The sequence below is a fragment of the Lithobates pipiens genome, unplaced genomic scaffold, assembly GCF_037356315.1.
Source record: "Lithobates pipiens isolate NorthernLeopardFrog02 unplaced genomic scaffold, aLitPip1_a1.2 Scaffold_1, whole genome shotgun sequence".
In the NCBI taxonomy this organism is placed as follows: domain Eukaryota; kingdom Metazoa; phylum Chordata; class Amphibia; order Anura; family Ranidae; genus Lithobates; species Lithobates pipiens.
This window is the reverse complement of record NW_027507685.1, coordinates 60,637,984-60,660,666: the sequence shown is the minus strand read 5'-3', so window position 1 is coordinate 60,660,666 and position 22,683 is coordinate 60,637,984.

Sequence of the window (22,683 nt, the reverse complement as noted above, 5' to 3'; positions counted from 1 at the left end):
TATGCAGGCAGAGCCATGGCTGTCAACCTGGATAGACTTCAAACATGTCTTTCTTTGTTCATCTCTCTTACATGCAGAATGATTGGATTGTTTTATGCTTCTAGGTGGCTGTGTCAGTAAAATGTCCTTGGAGCTTGCTTAATAATGCATCAAAGAATCCTTAGCACATACAGGAAGTGTCTGCAGCTATGGGCTCTGGTGGCCATTTTGGATCTGCCTGTGTCATAATACAACATAGTGCTCTTGCAAGGATTTGCCCTTTATTATGGACACTGAGAATAGCAAGTGCATCACTGCTACTGTGCCTGTCATCAAGACAGGTGTAGTTAGGGAGAGGAACACAGTTTTTAGAGACAAATTAGGGCCTCTCTGGCTGTGATGAAAGTTTATTAAAACCAATCCCTCTCTGGATACCTGAGCACACCCAAGTACTTTTTGGAGTCTGAAGCCAAGAGGTGACATTTCATCGCATTCCATGATGTAGATTCATAGGCAGAGAACTAGCCATGAAAGGGCTGCACAAACCAAATGGTAAAGGTGTTTTCATGTTCTGGAAGGTCTGAACATGCCTCAATCAATGCACATTTAGCTAAGCCTGCATCATCCTCAGCCTGTGTTATGTCTGATAAGTACAGAGAACTGTAATCTTAGTGGTGAACTCTTGAAAACATTAACTTTTGTGAGATAAGAAAGTGTGAACGTTTTCCCCATAAACAAATTTGCGCATGGACCAGGGGGTGTCTTATATGTGTTTGAGAGTGTGACTGAATGTAAACTCCTTGACTCTGCATTATAATGGTATGTTAACAAAGTTTACTAACCTTCCTTAAGACAGTCCCCTGAACGGAGCCTAAAATTCTAAGAAATTACATTTACACCCGGTCCGAACTGTACAAAACATGCTCGTTTGTGATAAATATGGCTATGTTGACCGGTTTTTGATGTTTTTTGTTTATTTTTCTTCTTTGTTTTGCCAATGATCTCTCGCTGTTTACATTCGGAAGAGATTTGTCTGTACTTATCTTTTTTCTCCTGTACTGAAATAAATTTCAATAAAATTTTCTTTAAAAAAAAAAAAAAAAGAAAGTGTGGACTCTGTTTTGTTAAGTTGATTGTTACCTCAACCAAGTTGACCTTGCTGAGTTAACTGTTAAACCCAACTCGTACAGAACATTTTCCTAAGTGAACTAATGTCTCCTTCCATTGCAGTCTTGATTGCCGTTATTTTCAGGCTTAGTTTTCTTTTAATTTCAATGTCTCTCTTGCAAAGTCCTCTCTATACAGAAACCTAGCCACAAACTTCAAGTTTAAAAAAGATATTTGTTTAGCATAGTGATGTAAAACAAACATTGCTGTGTCATAATAAATTCCCTGATTTTAGTATGCACCTGCAAGACGAATTTGCATTTTCATATTCAACAGCACCTCTCAAACAAACTGCTTACATTATTTCAGCCCCATGTTCACATTTACTTACCTTTTAAGTTCTTTACCTGCAGTGTCTCTAAAATACTCCAAACAATTTAGTACTTGCATTTCTTTTTTCTGAAAAACATGAATATAGAATGAAAATTGTTGATGAAATCCACAATGAAAGAAAAAAAAAAAACATTGCCATTTCTACTTTATAAGATGAGACATTGTGCTTAACAATCTACAAATGGAAATGTTATACAGTATCCAGTATATTCATCTCAGATTCCTCAAATATTATTTGAAAATTTTTTATTTCAATTTAGAAAGACAGCATTTTAAACTGTATATTCAGTAAGGACCTTAAAGTGACTCTGTTGCTGGGTAAAATAAATGAAAACAAAGATGTTGAGGGCATGGCCTGGCTCTGATCCGAGATGGACTTAGCACACAAGCTCCTGTTCCACGAGGTCCAGCTAGATGCCTATAGACACCCATCTGCAGAATACACATGAACAGCACACCCTGGAGTACACCGGCGGCATGGTCGAGATCCCCCAGGAGCCAAAACTGCCAGATACCGGAGAGATTTAGAACTCGGCCTAGGGAAGGCGTGCTGGAGAAACAGGCCTTATTGCACAAGCCACGCTCCACAAGCAGACATGCTACTCGAGACTGCAGCCGCTGCCCTTCAGCGCCAGAGATGTCTCAGCCAGCTGCAGTAATTCTGGCTGATCTCTGATCGATAGCAGCAGACATCAAATCCTCCCTAACAGCGACGATTGAAGACACCATTCAGGAGCTGCGCACTGACATACAGGCCATATCATTGAGGGTGGAGGAGATGGAGAAGAAATAAACCCGCCATGACACTGCCCTGTGTCACATGCAACAAGTCACTGAATCACATGCGGTTCACTTTAGAGAGATCAACCGACACATGGAGGACCCGGATAACCGTGGAAGACGACGCAATCTCCGGGCAAGAGGCCTCCCCGAATCCATTGATTCAAACCAACTATCACAAGTGATCACGGCCCTATTTAATGACCTGTTAGACAGGGCCCCGACACCCAAATACTAATGGAACAAGTGCACAGAGCCCTGCACCCCATAGGCAGGGACACTGAACCACCCAGGGATGTAATATGCTGCCTTACGGATTACATCCTAAAAGAAGAAATATTGAGGAAAGCCAAGGGCCGAGTATGCCTTGTATTTCAGGGTACAGAAGTGAAAATCTTCCAGGATCTCTGCAACATAACCCTACAAAGGAGGAGGGAGCTAAGGCCCCTGTTGGAAGCCCTAAGATCAAAAGCAATTGTGTACAGATGGAAGTTCTCCTTTTGTCTGCCTGCAACAGCAAATGGTCTCACAGCAAATCTCAAGGTCCCAGAGGACTTGGAACATTTCTGTACCAAACTCAACATCCCACTTGTCGAGCTTCCTGACTGGTACAGTGGCTTCCGTCTCCCACAGATGCGGTGGGCAACCTCCATGGACGATGTCATTTCAGCAGGTAACGCCGAGCACAGCCACCATCCTCACCCAAAAAAGCGGCAGGGCCCCTGAGAAATGGCAGCCCCACAGCTTCACCTGATCACCGCAAGGCACGCCATTCATAAAGAGGTAATTTACAATTTACATTTTTACTAATCATTCCACAACAACACCGTGCATATCCCTGTGCGACCTCCTGAAAACGACATTAAATGCTCTCTAAGGAATAAAAAGATGTCATGTGTAAACCACACTCCTGCAGTTTGAACACTACTCCGCCCCCAAGCTGGTTGGCAGACCTGACAATCGCACATATCTGGACCTAGAGTCATCACCCTACCACGTGACTATAAGATACCACTCAAGGCAACTCAGACTCATCACAAAACAAGACGTAGACTACTATAAACCCACAACTTCCTCATGAAAAAGGCCATAGTCAAGACCGAGGTACCCTGCCACAACCGGTACAACCAGCCAAACCTAAAGTGGAAACCACGGCCCACTTTGAACCAAGATCTTGGACATACCACCTGGGGGAACCTTTCGTAGCCCCACCCAAGGCGGAACAAATGGAGAACGCATGTTCCCAATCCCGATCCGAACATACTGCAAAAAGATATGAACACTGAATAAGCCATTGACTACCTGGCCAATAAAACCCCAAAACCCCTTTAACCACTTGCTTACTGGGCACTTAAACTCCCCTCAGTCCCAGACCAATTTTCAACTTTCAGCGCTGATGCACTTTGAATGACAATTACGCGGTCATACAACACTGTACCCAAATGAAATTTTTATCATTTTTTTTCCCACAAATAGAGCTTTCTTTTGGTGGTATTTAATCACAGCTCGGAGTTTTATTTTTTGCTAAACAAACAAAAAAAGATGCAAAAAAAAAAAATCATGTTTAATAGTTTGTTATAAAATTTTGCAAACAGGTAATTTTTCTCCTTCATTGAAGTGCGCTGATGAGGCGGCACTGATAGGCTGCACTGGTGGGCACTGATAGGCTGCACTGGTGGGCACTGATAGGCTGAACTGGTGGGCACTGATAGGCATAGTTAAGGCGGCACTAATAGGCACAGATAAGGCGGCACTGATGGGCAAAGACGGGCACAGATAAGATGGCACGGATGGGTGGCACAGATGGGTGGCACGGATGGGTGGCACTAAGGGGCACTGATAGGTACCACTGATAGATGGGACTGATGGGCACTGATAGGTGGCACTGATAGGTGGCTCTGATAGGTCGCACTGCTGGGCACTGATGGGCGGCACTGCTGGGCACTGATGGGCACTGATGGGCGGCACTGCTGGGCACGGATATGTGGCACTGGGGTGCAGCACCTTTGTTGAGGCAGACTTGCACGGATCGGTGATCAGGCGAGTCTCGTAGACTCGCCGATCACAGAGCGAGCCGCGCGCACCCCTCAGGGGGCGCACAGGCCGCTCGTGCACGGGACTACGTCAATAGACGTAGTCCCGGAAAAGGAGATCCGCGCTGTAGCCGTCATTTGGCTATAGCGCGGGTCTCAAGTGGTTAAATAAGCATAGGGGCTTCCCCCTGGCAAGGCTAGGAACTGCATTACCCTTCCCAACTATCCCCCTTGTTTCCCTAGCAGGTTTTACTACTAACTTTAAGAAAGAAAGACTGCAGTGACTGTAAAAGAGTGAATGTTTGCATATTGGTTTGGGGGCGATGAGTGACAATCACCTTCCACTGGGGAGAGTCTAAAACACTCTTCCTAGCCGATAGGTAAATCCCGGGTCCTTTACAACCCACCTATAGTTGAGGCCATGCAGAGCCTATTTAATTGCTCACAGACCAGACACCTGAGAGAGGTACGCGGCACTGAGGAAACAATGCCCCCCCAGCAGGACAAACAAACCTAACACAACACACCTTGTCTTGGTCTAAACATACACGCCACCCTGATAGGGTTGATGTGAACATAATTCAATTTGCCCAATCAGCATCCAATGATTGCTCTAATATGCCCAATAATTAACGGATCCAAGAACTGGGGAGCACAAGTCCTTATGGCCCTCGATGCCTCTCTCGGCCGAACCTGCAAGACACGGGCAACTGATGTCTACAACAGTAGACACCACCGCAGACGCTCCTCCATTCATGTCAATTTTCCTTTATTTTATATGTTAAATTTGTTAATGTGTACATAGTTGAAATGTTTCATTACTAAGTGAAATGCTGTGTCTGCCCACGCACGAAAAGAGTTCACCTCCCAGGCTAGCTCTAAAACTTCTGGTAGTCACCTGGTGGGAACAGAGAACAGAGCCTCACCATGGGGAGTAGTACCCGAGAAAGGGGCAAACACAGTATCTGATTTACTCTACATAGGATATAAGTGGGTTATATATGTTCTCTTGAAGTGTCTAATTTTGTCATTATATAAGCTATAGAAAATAACACTCACACTGACTCAACCTGCCATCTAAAGCCACTAATCTCTGACCAACAAACCACTACATCCTTAGGCAATCATCTGGTAAAATAGAGATAGATAAACTGTCCTAGGACACTGACGTCCAAATAAGCCTCCATCGCTAGACCAACTGGTCCTCAACTAGTCGGTGCACCCGTAAACCATCCAGACCTCACGGAACTCGAGATTAAACCCATCCATGAACCGTAGCCAACTACCCTCACACACAGTGGACTCAAAAAGATCCATCTTACCCCTTCTGGTATATTAATGGGCAGGACCGACGGTCCGACCTGTAACCAGCGAGTAAGCAAACACCCTCTTCATCCCTCCTGACACCTTGCCTCTACTTACCTATACCTACACAAACTCTCCCCTTCCACCATCTTGACTCCCCCAGACACCCACCCCACTACTACCCCTTCTTACATACCACCACTCACCACAAGGAGTCAATCATGCTTCCCTCCCCAAACAAGCCCCCATTTAGGGGCCACACAGCTTAGATCACTATGACTCCCCCTAAGCCCAGAAGCACTCATCCAACGATCAGATTAGTCTCCCTGAATGTTAAGGGCTTGAACACACTGGAAAAATGCACACGTGTCTTGGCCAGCATGCGCAGCCTGGGAGCCGATATAGTCCTCCTGCAAGAGACCCACTTTAAGTCATAAGCCCTACCAAAAATAACGAACCATTACTTCCCACAAGGCTTCCACATGACCTCCCCAACCTCCAAAACCAAAGGAGTCACGATCCTTATCTCAAAACACACTCCTCTACAAGTTACGGACACACTTACAGACGACCAAGGTAGATACATCTTCCTTAAAGGGACCTGGAAAGACAAACCCATCACTATTGCCAACATATATAGTCCCAACACGTCTCAAGTCCCATTCATCCGTGACATTTCACAACGACTTTCCAAACAGGCATTTAAATAGTAGGGGGGACTTCAACGTTCCCCTAGACCCCCTCATAGACACCTCCACTGGAACCTCACACTTACCATACAGAGCTCTGCGACAAATTAAATTGAGCCCCCAAAATCTACTTCTTCATGACACGTGGCGATCCCTGTATCCCAAAGAGAGAGACTACACCTTCTTTTCTGCCCCACACAACTTATATTCTCGATTAGATTACCTTTTCCTAACTCAACGTGACCTACCCTACCTAATCAAAGCATCAATAGAACCCATGATGCTATCTGACCACCACCCAATATCTATCACACTGATACGCCCGGAAAAAGCTATACACACCCCAATCTGGAAATTGGACCCCACCGTCTTATCTAACATGGCTCAAAACATAGAAATCCGCCAATGTTTGGAGAACTACTTTAAAGAAAATGCTACACCAGACACAACCAGCACAATTCAATGGGAAGCACATAAGTGCATAGTCAGAGGAAAACTTATCACGTTAGCATCCAAAATCAAAAAAGAAAAAAAGAAAGAGACTGACAGATTTATTTAATAGACTTAAAACCCTAAAGAAACTACACAATGGCACCCTGACCCAAAACTCCCTCCAGGAACTCACCGAAACCTGTAGGCTAATACATGAAGTGACAGGATGGACAATAAGAAAAAATTACATGCTTTCCCAAAAGCTCTATTATGAACTCGGAAACAAAAATGGACACTTTCTGGCACAAGTGCTACACTCTAAGAAAGACAAAAACATGATCCACAAACTTAATTCCCCCACCGGGAGGGTCTGCATGAAAAACCCAGACATAGTAGCAGAATTCGAAAGATTTTACTCAACACTTTACAATCTAAAGGACTCAAATCCTTCAGTCCAGTCTCCTACAGCTAGAGCCAGTAAAATCAAGTCTTTCCTAGATGAATACTGTCCTAGGATAATTTCCCAAGAAGCGGCTGATGGCCTTGAAGGTCCTATCACCCAGACTGAATGGGAAACAGCCCTGAAACAACTAAAACCGGGTAAAAGCCCAGGCCCAGAGGGGCTAACCGCAGCCTACTACAAAACGTTTTCAGACATACTAAGTGCCCCATTCAGGAAAGCCTTCAATTTATATCACCCACAAACCCAATCCCTTAAGGAATGCTTGAGGCTCACATAGTGGTAATTCCCAAAGACAATAAGGACCGGACACAAGCAGCAAACTATAGATCAATTTCACTGCTAAATACAGATTTAAAAATCTTCTCTAAAATATTAGCTAATAGAATCCTTCCACTTCTCCCTTCGCTAGTTTCACAAGACCAAGTGGGGTTTGTTCCTGGCAGGGAGGCCAGGGACAATACCATAAACGCTATAAACCTACATCATCGTGTAAAACCCTCACACCAAAAAGTTTTTTTTCTTTCCCTGGATGTGGAGAAGGCATTCAAAAGGGTACTCTATGGGGGTAGTCTTGCAAGCCATAGGTAAAGGCCCGCGGATGCTTAATCTCATACTATCCCTATACATCAACCCCTCCGCAAAGATCAGAGTGAATAATACCCTGTCGAGTGCCTTCCCCATCCACAACGGAATGTGGCAGGGATGCCTCCTATCCCCAATACTCTTTGCGCTAACATTAGAACCCCTCCTGAACAGCATTAGACACAACCCAGATATCCAAGGTATGAACACCAAACACAAGGAATTCAAGCTCTCCGCATTCGCGGATGATATTTTACTATTCCTTACAAACCCACGCACCACGATCCCAGTACTTCTAGCAGAATTCCAACACTTTAATTTGATCTCTAACCTCAAAATTAATTACTCTAAATCGTTCGCCCTCAATGTATCTCTTCCCCCATCAGTAGAACAATGCAAACAAAATGTCCCCTTCCAATGAAATCAGACTATATTAGGCTATAACATATCTAGGCATACAACTCCCAGCTAGATTGCAAGACCTATACACAAAAAGCTACCTCCCGATTCTTACCAAACTGACAACAGACTTGAGCCATTGGAACAAATCATTCTTTTCATGGTTCGGCAGTGCAGCAATACTAAAGATGAACGTACTACTGTACATACTACAAACAATACCAATCCATGTCCCACCTGCCTTCTTTAAAACATATAGAAGCCTCTGCTCCAAATTTCTTTGGGAAGATCACAGACCCAGAATAAACTTCACAAATCTATCCCTACCTAAACATCTGGGAGGAATTGGCATCCCAGATATACAGAATTACTACAAAGCAGTCCACCTGTCATGCATTATTGATTGGAATATACACGCACCAACGAAAGACTGGGTGAACCTAAAAGCATCATTCATAACGTTACCACTTAGTTCCATTCCTTGGGTACAGCATCGGCACATTAACTCGTTTTAGGGCCGCACCCGCTAATCAAACCCACTATAGCCTGTTTCCACAGGATATGCCATCAAGTCCCTATATCAACTACACCAGGTCCCATGACTCCAATAAGGATGAACCCAGACTTTCCCCCAGGCATGTCCAATGACTTCCTTCAAAATTCTTGGCCACATCCCCAAATGCTAGCACATCAATTCTACGAACAAGGGAAAATATACTCTAAGCCCACGTACACACGGTCGGAGATTTTGCCAACCAAATCCGTTGGATTTTGCCCGTCGGATTTAGTCCGACGGATTGTGTCCGAAACTGTTGCATACACACGGTCGAGCCAAGTTGGCGAAAAATCCGATCTTTCAGAACGTGATGACGTAATTTCGTTACGATGGGACTACATTCAGGCTAGTAGCCAATAGCTTTGATGTAGGAATTTGATCTGAGCATGCGTGGCACTTGGTCCGATGAAAATGCTCTACACATGATCGGATTAGGTCCGTCCGGCCCAGTTGGTCGGGAAATATTTCCAACATGTTGGAAAATTGGGTCGGACGGAGATTCGGACGGAATCAGTCCGATGCATACCACACACAGTCGGATTATCTGACGACACGGTCCGATAAGATTCATTCCGACAGATTCTCTGACCGTGTGTACAAGGGCTAAGACTTCCTCTGTGACTGGGGCTTCAAGTCTGTCTGTATGTTCCTTTGATAGGGTAGGCATAGGTAGATTTTCTAGGAATTTAGATAGATCAGGGGTCTTTTTTTAATTTTGTTCGCTATATAGGTCAGCGTAGAATTTGTGGAAGGTTTTTGTGATGTTGAGGGGGTTTGCCGTGGGTGGTTGGCCAGCTATGTTTATTTTGGTAAAGGTGTATGTGCGGGAACGTGGTGAAAGTTTGGAGGCCAAGAGAGACCCAGGATTATCCTTCTGATGGTAGTATTTTGCCCCTTGCCATCTAATATATTTTTCTGCATTATCTGTTAATGATAGATTCAGTTCAAGGCAGGCTGAGTCAAGGCGGGACATGGGGACACTGCGTGGATCTTTCTTGTGTTCCAGGCAAAGAGTCTGGAATTTATTTTCCAGGTTCTCAATGTCAATCGTTTTGGCTTTTTTAATTTGGGATGCTATTTGGAGGATTTTGCCTCTAATGGCGGCTTAATGTGCTGCCCATAGGGTCTCTGCCGAGATGCCGGCGGTGTTGTTCAGCAAAAAATATTTGGAAATAGCCTTTTCAATTTCTATTTTTCTAATGAGGTCCGAGAGGATCGTTTCATTTAAACACAAGTAGGGAGATTTGGCTTGATGGGTTCTGTTGTTTATCATAATACTCATTATGGAATGATCTGACCAGGCCGTGTCTATTATTTGGGCTTTATTGACTGAGGGAATTCAATTATTCAAGACCAGAAGGTGATCAATTCTGGCATAAGACTGATGTGCGTGTGAGAAATGTGTGTAGTTCTTTTTGGTGGGGTTCAGTTCTCTCCAGATTAGCCAAGAAGAACAAAGGGAACTAGGTGTGAATGAAGGAGGACCTGTATCGGATCGGGAGGTGGGTTTTCTGCAGGAATAGGATGTGTATTTTGCATGATTTCAGATAATCTAGTACCTTCCTACGTTTGCAGGGGGAGTTCAAACCCTGAGCGCTGTGAATTGCTACTCTTAACGGAGTAGAAGGTGGGTCAGTATTAGCCATGGAGCAGGAGGATCAGGACCAAATCCAATCTACTTGCCTGATGGATACCTTGATGGTGGACATGGATTCTCGCATGATGTGAGAGCGGTAGTTTTCTGTGGTGAGGTTGTTCACCAGGGGTCTGATATCTGACTCCAAGAGAAAGAGTTGTTAGAGTAGGATAGAGAAGAGGGGAGGGGAGGAAGGGGGGATGAAGGGAGGGAGGGGAATCCAAGCCCACTAGGGGCCTGAGTGAGCAGCAAGTGAATTGAAGCCTGCTGCTCAAAAACATGGTGAACACGTCCATTCTCTGAAAACAGAGCGGACACCTAACCCAGGGAGAGGGTAACACCAAATCTGTGGGGTAGGGGAAGGCACAGCATCACTGCCCCGACCTCGGCACACCTTTGAGTTAACTGCTAAGGAAAAGAACCTCTTTACAACTAGGGGGTTCAGGATGCCCCGGGGCCCGCCCCAGGAGAACAGGACTGCAACTGTGTACAGCATACAGTATATAGTCAATAGGTATATGATAACAATAAAGTAGTAACATTAAAGTAGATCCACAGAGCGCAAGGGGGGACCAGTCACCTGCCACACCTGGAATTGTGCTAGATGCTGAAGATATTTCAGCAAACTTCTCATTTCACCAGAGCAGAGTTTGATGGCTTTCGCAGCTGGACAAATAGGTATTAATGTTTGCTTTGAAGGTGATTCTTTAGAAAAAGTAACAGTGGGCTGGCGGAAGAAATCATAGTGCAGCAGGGGACCAAGTATCTAACACACCTGAAAGTTGGTTGGATGATAATGATTCTTCAGGAGAGCAAAGATCAGTGGCAAGGTCATCTCTTTTATTTGTTTAATCTTGTGACAGTGCCACTTTACATTAATAAGGTAAAGTGAAATGTATTATATACATTATAGAAGAATTCCATGTGATATACATAGTTACATAGTTACATAGTAGATGAGGTCAAAAAAAGACACAAGTCCATCAAGTCCAACCTATGTGTGTGATTATATGTCAGTATTACCTTGTATATCCCTGTATGTTGTGGTCGTTCAGGTGCTTATCTAATAGTTTCTTGAAATGATCAATGCTTCCCACTGAGACCACCGCCTGTGGAAGGGAATTCCATATCCTTGCAGCTTTTACAGTAAAGAACCCTCTACGTAGTTTAAGGTTAAACCTCTTTTCTTCTAATTTTAATGAGTGGCCACGAGTCTTGTTAAACTCTTTTCCACAAAAAAGTTTTATCCTTATTGTGGGGTCACCAGTATGGTATTTGTAAATTGAAATCCTATCCCCTCTCGTGTCTCTTCTTCAGAGAGAATAAGTTTAGTGTTCGCAACCTTTCCTCATAACTAGTATCCTCAACACCCTTTATTAGCTTTATTGCCCTTCTTTGTACTCGCTCCATTTCCACCACATCCTTCCTGAGGACTGGTGCCCAGAGCTGGACAGCATATTCAAGGTGCGGCTGGACAAGCCTTGTAGTGCAGGAGAATTATTGTTTTATCTCTGCAATTAATCCCCTTTTTAATGCATGCCAGCATTCTGTTTGCTTTGTTAGCAGCATGTTGACATTTCATGCCATTGCTGAGGCTATCATCTACCAGGTCCTTTTACATTCTAGATTCCCCCAGAGGTTCTCCCTAGTGTATAGATTGCATTCATATTTTTGCCACCCATATGCATTATTTTACATTTTTCTACATTGAACCTCATTTGCCATGTAGCTGCCACCCCATTAATTTGTTCAGATCTTTTTGCAAGGTTTCCAAATCCTGCGGAGAAGTTATTGCACTGCTTAGCTAAGTATCGTCCGCAAATACATAGATTTAATATGTTGGACCAAAGTCACTATGTATGTAAGATAACTGGCTGATACCCCTTGAAGCTGGAAATCACTACTTCAGTGCTCTCCATTAGCTTTCAAGTCCCATGCTGAGTGGCTGCCCTGCTGCATTCTGAACACAGGAGGTTGAAGTGATGACGTCACACTCTCATCTTGTCCTCCTCCCTTACCTTTCAACCAATCTGGGTATTTGGGGGATGATGGAACCGGAGTGCCAGCAGGGGTCCAGGCCGCTGGAGGAGGGTGTTGTTTTTCCAGCAGTGCAGTGCCATTGAGAACGCTGAAAACACTCCTAGTCAGCAGTGAGTGTTCTGGACGGGTGGAGCTAAAGTATGAGTGCTGTCTTGTCTTTTGTCTCCTTAGAACCCAGTGGATCTGGTCAAGGGGCTCACAAAGCCAAAGGCAAAAATCCCCCTCCCCCGAGAGCAAAAAAGTGTGGGAATTGTAATGAAAGGCTCCCACTGGATCACGCAAAACCTTTTTGTTACAGGTGCATAATTAAATTGTCGGGCAAGGAAACCTCACAAGTTATGAGGGACTTCCTTGCAGTTCAGTCAGAGATGCTCACTAAGCTCTGTCTTCTAGGGAAGGTACTTCATCTCTAGGTGGTACGTCTGACAGAGGTCAGATAAATCCGCAGAGGCCTCCCTCTTCTATCACTTCAGGTATAGATGATTTTGAGGACCTGGAAGAGTCAGAGGATCAGACCCAGTGCATCAGACCCTTAAAGAAGTAATTCTGAGGAGTGGAAGGAGCCAGAGAGGAAGGTCCTTAAACTTAAAACCTGGAAGAGAAGGTTTCCATTTGTGGAGGAAGAAGAAGAGAAGTTTTTCAAGACCCCCAAGTTAGATGCAGCCCTTTCCCAGGTCTCTAAAAAATCTGATCTGTCCTTTGAGGATTCGGGTAGTATTAAAGACCAAATGGATAGAAGGGACGAAACGCTTCTGCGCAGAGCATGGGATGCCAATGTGGCAACCATGGCAACTGCTTTGGCGTCTACCTGCGTAGCTAGAAATGTTAACACCTGGCTAGGCAGGCTCTCTGGTGAAGTCTCTAGAGGAAATAATTCCAAGGAAGTTATGGACTCTCTAGAAGTAATAAACAGGGTTGTAGCATATTTAGCTGATGCAACAGCAGAAGTGGTTAGGACCACAGATAAGTCAGCGGCCCTCCCGAACTCCACAAAGAGGGCTATCAGGGTCAAATCGTGGCAATGGGACCATATGTCCAGGTCATGACTCTGCGGGTTACCTTTTGAAGGTTCCCAGCTTTTTGGTCCCGGACTGGATCAGGTCCTGTTGCAATCTGCAGAAAAAGGTAAGAAGTTCTCGGTTAAAGCCAAGAGAGAGAAAGGCAGAGAGTTTTTTCGTGCCCCTCCTAACTAGGGCCAATTCAGGGCCAAGAAGGACATGAATAAAATGTGGGGGAAGGGAAAGAATGGACAGAAGGGTGGCCTGCTCTTTTCTGGACCCAAGGACACCAACAAAGAGTCAAAGTGATGGCAGTGTCAGGGTACGGGGGAGACTTTCTCGTTTGTCCCTCAGTGGAGAAAGATCTCCGAAAGCCCCTATACCCTACAGATTATGACAGAGGGATATCGTCTAGAGCTTCTCTCCCTTCCTTCTCAAAATTTTACCCTGACCCATCTCCCCAAAGACTGACTGAGAGCAGAAGGGTTGTTAGACAACTTGCAGGGATTGGCGGACCAGGAGGTGATTGTGCCCGTTCCTCTGGACGAGCTCTACCAGGGATTTTACTCCCATATATTTTCAGCCCAGAAACCAGGGAAATTTCACCTGATATTACATTTCAGTTAGCTGAACAGGTTTCTGTGACAGAAGAGCTTTCAGATGGAGAGAATTTATGCTGAAACATCTATTGAAGGATACCTTTATAGCCACAGTAGATCTGAGGGACTTGTATCTCTACGTGTCGATTGTCTGGGAGCACCAATCCCTGCAGAGGTCCTTACAAGCAAGGGGATACAACACTGGCAATAGCGGGCACTTCCTTTTGGGTTACCTGCAAGTCCCAGCGTGTGCACAATGATCTTGGCAGAGGTTGTAGCTTACCTGCATTTACAGGTGGTATCTCTGATACCCTACCTAGAAGACCTCCTGATCTATGAACAGTCTTCAGAGTAAGTGAGAGCAGATGTAGACAAAGTAATCTGCACGTTAGAGTGCTTGGGCTGGATTGTGAACAGGGAAAAATCATCCCTAGTACCATCCCAAATAAAGAATTTCCTAGGCTACTTGGTGGACGCAGGGGCTCAGAACCTTTTTCTCCCAGAAGAAAAAAGGTTAAAAGGTAGTAACAGCAGTTTCCTCTCTAATGGAACCCAGGGACTGCTCTCACATAAGAGTCCTAGGCCTAATGACCTCCAGTATTCCGGCAGTTCCCTGGGCTCAACTCCATTCCAGGGAGCTGCAGTTTTTCCTTCTATCCTCCTGGGACAAAAATAAGGAGTCACTGAATGGGAAGATAGCCATTCCAACAAGGGTAAGTCCTCCCTAAATTGGTGGCTGGGTCACTACAGACTTACGTTGGGTTGTCCCTAGGCCCAGTGGAACCCTGTAAAAATTACCACAGACTAAAGCGCCTGAGGTTGGGGGGCTCACTTGGGGGACCTCCAAGCACAAGGATCCTTGACTCCGATCCAGGCAAATGCCCTCTCCAATTACAGGGAGCTTCTTGCGCTGGGTCAGGCTCTGAAGGTCTTCAGAAGCAGGATTCAGAGATTGGACATCCAAATCCTCTCGGGCAATGTGACAGCCATTTCCTATCTGAACCGTCAGGGGGACATAAGGTCCAAAAGACTACTAACTCTGTCCTTGGAAATTCTGAGTTGGGCCGAAAGGGTCTTTCAGTCCATATCGGCAGTCCACATAAAGGGGACTGCCAATGTGGTGGCAGATTTACCGAGCCGTCAACCCATCCACCAGGGGGAATGGGAACTAAACCAGAATGTATTTCTCCAGATAGGTCACAGGCTTGGGTTTCCTGAGATAGAACTTTTCGCCCACAGAGGGAAAATGAAGGTGGAGCATTTTTTCTCTCTCACCAGAGAGGGAGGATCAGAGGGAATAGATGCTCTAGTGCAGGCCTAGGATTGTTACCTAGCGTATGCCTTCCCTCCACTAGCTTTGATTCCTCAGGTGCTACAAAGACTAGAGTACTGAAGTTGCAAGCTGATTTTGATAGTCCCTTGGTGGCCCAAGAGGACATGGTTTTCTACTCTGAGAAAATGGTCAGTTGCTCCTCCTTTTCCTCTTTGACCCAGGCAAGATCTCCTTCTGCAGGGGCCAGTTGTTCACCCTGATCTGGGGTTTTACAATTTGAGGGCGTTGCTCTTGAGAGGGAGATTCTCAGAGGTAAAGGATACTCCAACAGGGTGATTGAGACCCTCCTGAGTAGTGGGAAACCAGTCACTAGGAAGATTGATTCAAAGGTTATGAATACTTTTTCTCACTGGTGTCGGGATAGAGACATATCTAGACCTTCGATACCAGTGCTACTCAAAATTCTACAAGCAGGGATGGATAAGGGAATTGCCAAAAACACCCTGAAGGTACAGATAGGTGTCCTCTCAATGTAAAGCAAGAATTAAAAACAAGAACTGGGCGGGACTTTATATGAAGTACAGGGTTAAAAAGAGACAAAATGGCTATTGAAAAAATTGTATTCGTTTTTTTATCTAGCAAAGCATGATTACATGTATATTAGAGAGGTGCGCAGACAAACACATCATTGACATCAACATTTTACTTTATACAATCATAATGACCGATACAGAATAAGTTATAAAAGCGCACCTCAATTATATACATAAAATAACCAATAATAATGATAGAATGGACAATTGATAAAGTATGGCAACTACATGAATCTATGACTTCATGGTTGTTGCAATGAATTAATAAAAAGAACATGATTAGTACAGTATTACAAAAATCAATGCTGTTGGAATTGGGGTACCAGAATACACAGTAACTAGTATCTCTACGCATTTCGTGGCTTACTGCCGTTCATCAGGAGCAAGCTCGTGATTGGTCTGAAAATATAGAGTAGTAGTAAATTAATATTTGCAATGATGGAACAAGGGGAGGTTGAGAAACCCACCTAATGGTCACTTACACATAGCCATGCAGTCGTAGGCGCAGTATCGGAAGCCACCAGGCACCCAAAGCGATGGTACGGGAGCTGAGGAGGCCCATCCGGCGGCAATGGGGCCCACAGGGTAAGGGTGTGATGCGCTAATTTACAACCATAAATAAAAACAATGATAAATAAATAGGATAGCCCTACTAATGGCAAAAAATACAGTGCAACTATATTCATAAATGAAAAAAAAAAAAAAAAAATTTAAAAGAAATTTTTTGAAAGTGCAACCGTGCATTAATGAATCAAAAGGTGACTGTGTGCATAATACTCGTAAGGTTTGCTGCAATAAATCACAAAGTGACTGTGTGCATAATACTCATATGATTTGCTGCAAACACCAAAATGCATAAGCAAAAAACAGTGTAAAAATAATTAGATATGTACAGAAAATGGAGCAAATGGTGACAAATGATAACGTGAACAGTAAAACAAATCTGAATCCAAGTGACAGCAGTGAATCACACTAAAGTGTCCCATATATGATCAGATAGTGCAATTCGGTAAACACACTAAATTAAAGTGCAACGTGCTGAGCCAACAATCCTTCAGTGATGATCCGTGCAAGTGATGCTAATGCTATGCAATTACCTCACCGCTGTAAGGTAAACAGCGAAAATAATTCAGGGCAACCAGGTAACAAGGGATGATCACGGGGATGGCTGTGCAGCAGGCTCTTGAAGACTTCTCCAACTTCCTCATATGTGGTGAATGGTAGGTAAGCTCAGAGGGATGAACCAAAGAGAACCGCCATAGTGTAATATTTCAAACGTATATAATTTATTAAGAATATAAAAACTACTCACAAAAGAAGTTGGGAAATACACAGTGACAAACAACAGCAGACCGGATATGAACGTCACTTCCGGGAACGTTCATATCCGGTCTGCTGTTGTTTGTCACTGTGTATTTCCCAACTTCTTTTGTGAGTAGTTTTTATATTCTTAATAAATTATATACGTTTGAAATATTACACTATGGCGGTTCTCTTTGGTTCATCCCTCTGAGCTTACCTACCATTCACCACATATGAGGAAGTTGGAGAAGTCTTCAAGAGCCTGCTGCACAGCCATCCCCGTGATCATCCCTTGTTACCTGGTTGCCCTGAATTATTTTCGCTGTTTACCTTACAGCGGTGAGGTAATTGCATAGCATTAGCATCACTTGCACGGATCATCACTGAAGGATTGTTGGCTCAGCACGTTGCACTTTAATTTAGTGTGTTTACCGAATTGCACTATCTGATCATATATGGGACACTTTAGTGTGATTCACTGCTGTCACTTGGATTCAGATTTGTTTTACTGTTCACGTTATCATTTGTCACCATTTGCTCCATTTTCTGTACATATCTAATTATTTTTACACTGTTTTTTGCTTATGCATTTTGGTGTTTGCAGCAAATCATATGAGTATTATGCACACAGTCACTTTGTGATTTATTGCAGCAAACCTTACGAGTATTATGCACACAGTCACCTTTTGATTCATTAATGCACGGTTGCACTTTCAAAAAATTTCTTTTAAATTTTTTTTTTTTTCCATTTATGAATATAGTTGCACTGTATTTTTTGCCATTAGTAGGGCTATCCTATTTATTTATCATTGTTTTTATTTATGTTTGTAAATTAGCGCATCACACCCTTACCCTGTTTTAAAGTTTACATTAGTGAGAGCCAACTCATATAGTGATGCTGTTGCTGCTTTTTTCATTCGCTGTTTTTGGCTTCTTCTATTGTCCATAGAGCGCAGAAGTCCTTAGCTATACACAATGGGGCCCACAGAGTGCACACACAGGCAACCACCGGGACAACAAGGGCATTTGACAAATGGGAACAAAATCAGCTTGTAAGTGTAAGCCTAATGGGTGAAAAAATATACATAATGAGAACTACAGGTATAGTGTAAAATATATGAGTGCAAATGAAGGAAGAAAATGAAAAGAAAGTGTGCAGTAAGGAAAAAAATAAGGAAGTGTACAATAAAGAAAAGTAGATTAAGTGTGTGTAGAAGTGAGTAAAATTAGCAGAGGGGGGGAGGGATGGCCAATATATACCATCCCCCAATCTAACTCCCAAGTGACAAAGTGACAATAAAAGGGAAGTGAAAAGAAAAGGGGGAGCTAGGACAATAAGTGCAAGGATACCTTGTGTGTGGAGAGAACACGGAATCAAAAGATCGCAATGTGTGATGAGTGGTTAGCCCCGGTTGTCCCGGTCCCGCCTGCCGCCGCCAACCATGGACACCACTACGCCGCCATCAGAAGGCCCCCAACGTCACACACACGAAACACCATGAGGAGGAGGGGAGAACGCCGGACCCGGGATATATCACCGCCCTGAGCCGGCGTCCACACCCACACCCCAGGTGACATGAAGATGGAAATCAAACTCGCCGGAAAGGCGGGCCCATCAAAGGGACGCCGCACATCCGGCGGTAAAAGTGTGACGCCGATACGCAGTGGGTGAATGCTCCCCGCCCCCAACCAAAAAAATGGATGAGGAGGGCGGAGGGCGCCCCCCAGTGTGCATTGCAGCTCCCGACCGTGGCAAAAGGGATGCAACGGGGCAAACAGAGTGTCCTCTCTATATTCTTGGACCAGAGGCTCATGCAGGAGCCCCTGATTTGGAGATTTCTAGTAGCTACGGAAAGGTTAACCCTCATAAAGGTTAAGAGATTCCCTCCATAGAATCTAAAGCTGTTCCTGGAGGCGTTGACGAAAGCACCTTTCGAAGCAACTCAGGAGCTCTCCATAACAATTTTGACACTTAAGTTAGCCTTTTTACTGGCCATCACCACAGCCAGAAGGGTAAGTGACCTGCAGGCCTTGTCAAGTAAAAAGCCCTTTCTGTTAATATTGGAAAATAGAGTGGTGCTGTGGCAAGACTTTTTCTTCCCAAGGTCGCATCACAGTTTCATAGGTCTCAGGAGATAATTTTGCCCTCCTTTTGTGAGAACCCAAAGAACAAATGACAGGAAAAAAATTGAGTTTTTAGATGTCAGGAGGTGTTTGCTGACATACTTAGAGAGAATTAAGGACTTTAGGAAATCTACTCAAATTTTAGTTCTATTTAGTGGCCCTAGAAAGGGAAGGCAGGCTTCTAGATCTACAGTAGCTAGGTGGATTAGGCAGACCATAGGTACGGCTTATGAGCAGTCAGGTTGCCCAGTACCATTAAACCTTAAAGCCCATTCAACCAGGCAGCCTCTTGGGTGGAGAAAGCAGGAGCCTCAATAGAACAGATCTGCAGAGCAGCCACATGGGCGAAACAGAATACCTTCTTAAAGCACTAGAGATGGAACTGCTATCACCTCAGGATCTGACGTTCGGAAGGAAGGTCTTACAGGCGGTGGTCCCACCCTAAGGTAGGCCTTGAACTACTTGTCCATCCTCTCAGGTGTGCCATCCTGGAACATGACTAGAGAAAGTTGACAGTTACTTACCAGTAACTGCTTTTCTGGGATATCTTCCAGGATGGCAGGCCTACTTCCCACCCTTGGTTTGATGTAAGTACTACGGGAAGAGTTTCTCTCTGGCACGGATGGCAGGGGGAAGGGAGGGGCCTTTTAACCTCATTTGTTCATTGTGTTTCCTGTCAATGAAAAAGTGCATGGCCTCACAATAGTTAACAACTGGAAGTGTTTGTATGCTGTACCATCATCCGTAAAGATATTGAATATAAACTTAGAGAACTGGTCCCCAACCAGAACTACCAAAAGGAGAGAGGAGCTAGCCGTACATGTTGAGACTATAGTAAATACACTTTATATAAGCCAATATGTAAAAACATGATGTTTTTACATATTGGCGTATAAAAAGTGTATTTACTATAGTCTCAACATGTACCTTAATAGTCTGCTAGCTCCTCTCTCCTTTTGGTAGTTCTGGTTGGGGACCAGTTCTCCAAGTTTATATTCAATGTGTTTCCTGTCAGGTGGACCAGTCATCTCTCAGGTGTGCCATCCTGGAAGAAATCCCAGAAAAGCAGTTACCGGTAAGTAACTGTCAAATATCATAGGTATGGGAAATAAAAAATGTTTAACCTTTCATTAAGTCCTAATTGGGTTTTACCCCCATAGTTTATATATTTTTACATATGGTATATCTGCCTCTCATTAGATTATAGCGATATCCAATCTGAACAAATTTTAATCCAACAATCACATATACAAAAATACCAAAATTAAGTTTTATTATTAAATCAATGCTCAAAAACTCCACATTTAAAAGAGCTTTAAGTAATGGGTCAAATTTCAGTCTATGTCTACCTAAAATGTCTCTGTTGTTCTCAGGCAATCCTTAGGTTTTATCTCGGTACTAATGATTTATTAAGATATTGAGAACTCAGCTAGACCAAGAGTATCAGGGTTCATATTAAATTGTTTCACAGATAGTTTAGCCACCATATATAATAAATGTACATGATGAATGCCATCAAATTGCATCTTAACTGTTATAAAGAGCTAACACACAAACCTCCATAAATTTCCAGCATATAAACAGTGTGTAAAAATATGTATTATACAAACATCTACAACAAAGTGTATAACATCTGCTGTATTATGATCTTTTATGACAGTGCATTTATGACTGCAGTTGATTCCCTGGTAATGTGAACAGGAAAAAATAGACAGCCTCCTATGTTAAGACATTTAAACTAAAGTGTTTCGCCTCCACTACTGAAAATGCACACTATATAATACTCCTTCATAGCAGCCAACAATCCTATAACAGTAGGTAGGCAGTATGTCCCATAAACTGTTTTGATGTTTCAAAAATGTTTAAGCCTCCATGATTAGTAGATGCAAAGTTGAAGCAATTAAATTATGTCTCAGCTGTTGTAGGTAAGGGTTGCAGACAGTGATAAATTTAGATTTAAAATGGTGCTTCCATGAAATTCAAAACGTAAGCAGTGTGTCAAAATGTATACCTTAAGCCCCATACACACTATCAGTTTTTCTGCTGAGTTTTTCCTTCAGATTTACCAAAATCATATAATATGAGGGCAAACCTTAGGAGTTTCAATGTGTATGCAATCAGGCAGGCCCTTGCATTACATGGTTTTGGTAAATCTGAAGGAAAAAAATCAGCAGAAAAACTGATAGTGTGTATGGGGCTTTACAGACATCTGCAGCCATGTGTATCACTTTCACTGGTGTATAGAAAGTTCAGGCTGTATTATAACAAAACCATAATTACAGTGCTAATAAATTAATGTGAAAATTCATAACAATTCAACTTCCAATACAAATCAATCAGTGCAAAGTAAATTAAAAAAAATGTTTTTAAATGAAATATGTTCAAACAAAGGCAGTCTAAAGCCCCATACACACTATCAGATTTTCTACTGATTTTTGTCTTCAGGTTTACCAAAACCATGTAGTGCAAGGGCCTGCCTGATTGCATACAAATTGAAACTCCTAAGGTTTGACCTCATATTATATGGTTTTGGTAAATCTGAAGACCAAAATCAGCAGAAAATCTGATAGTGTGTATGGGGCTTAATATTCTTCTGAGTATAAAACAATCTTCACTCCAAGGTGACCGTGACCACCACCACTAATACAGGATAACACACTTAACAGGAGTGCATGCCTATCTCTCTCTGCAAGATTAGGCAAGCACAGCCAGCTTTTATTGATTCCACAGAACTGCCACATAGGTGAGGTCCATTTTAGGGCTTCCTCTCCACTGTTGTCCTATCCCCATTCACTGGTTAGACTGCATAGCCATCATATAAGATACAAAAATAAAGGCTTGCATAGTGTAGTATCATCAACATCCAGATTTATTAAACAAAGATAATCAATAGGTCTCAATGTATCTCTGTTCCAGTAATGTATTGTATGTTGTATTTATGGAATAAAATTATTTTTGATAACCTTTAGTGCCTCCTTGCTCTCCTGCTGCATGCTTCACTCAAAGTCCTAAACCCTTTCTCTCTTTTTGCTGCGCAAAAGCTGGGATGGAGGTACCTCTGATTCCTACTTCAGAGGCCTCATTTAAAGTCCCAAACTCTTTTATTTTTCAGGTCCATTTTAGGGCTTCCTCTCCACTGTTGTCCTCTTCCCATTCACTGGTTAGACTGCATAGCCATCATATAAGATACAAAAATAATGGCTTGCATAGTGTAGTATCATCAACGTCCAGATTTATTAAACAAAGATAATCAAGGTTTAGAGAAGGCATGGAGAAGCCACCGACCCCCAGTTGCCAGATGCTTTTGTTTCAACTAATTTTGTTTAAAAACAGTTTTTGAAATTTACTTTGCACTGATTGGTGTAATATATGTGATCACAAGTTTTTTTGTTAATTCAGC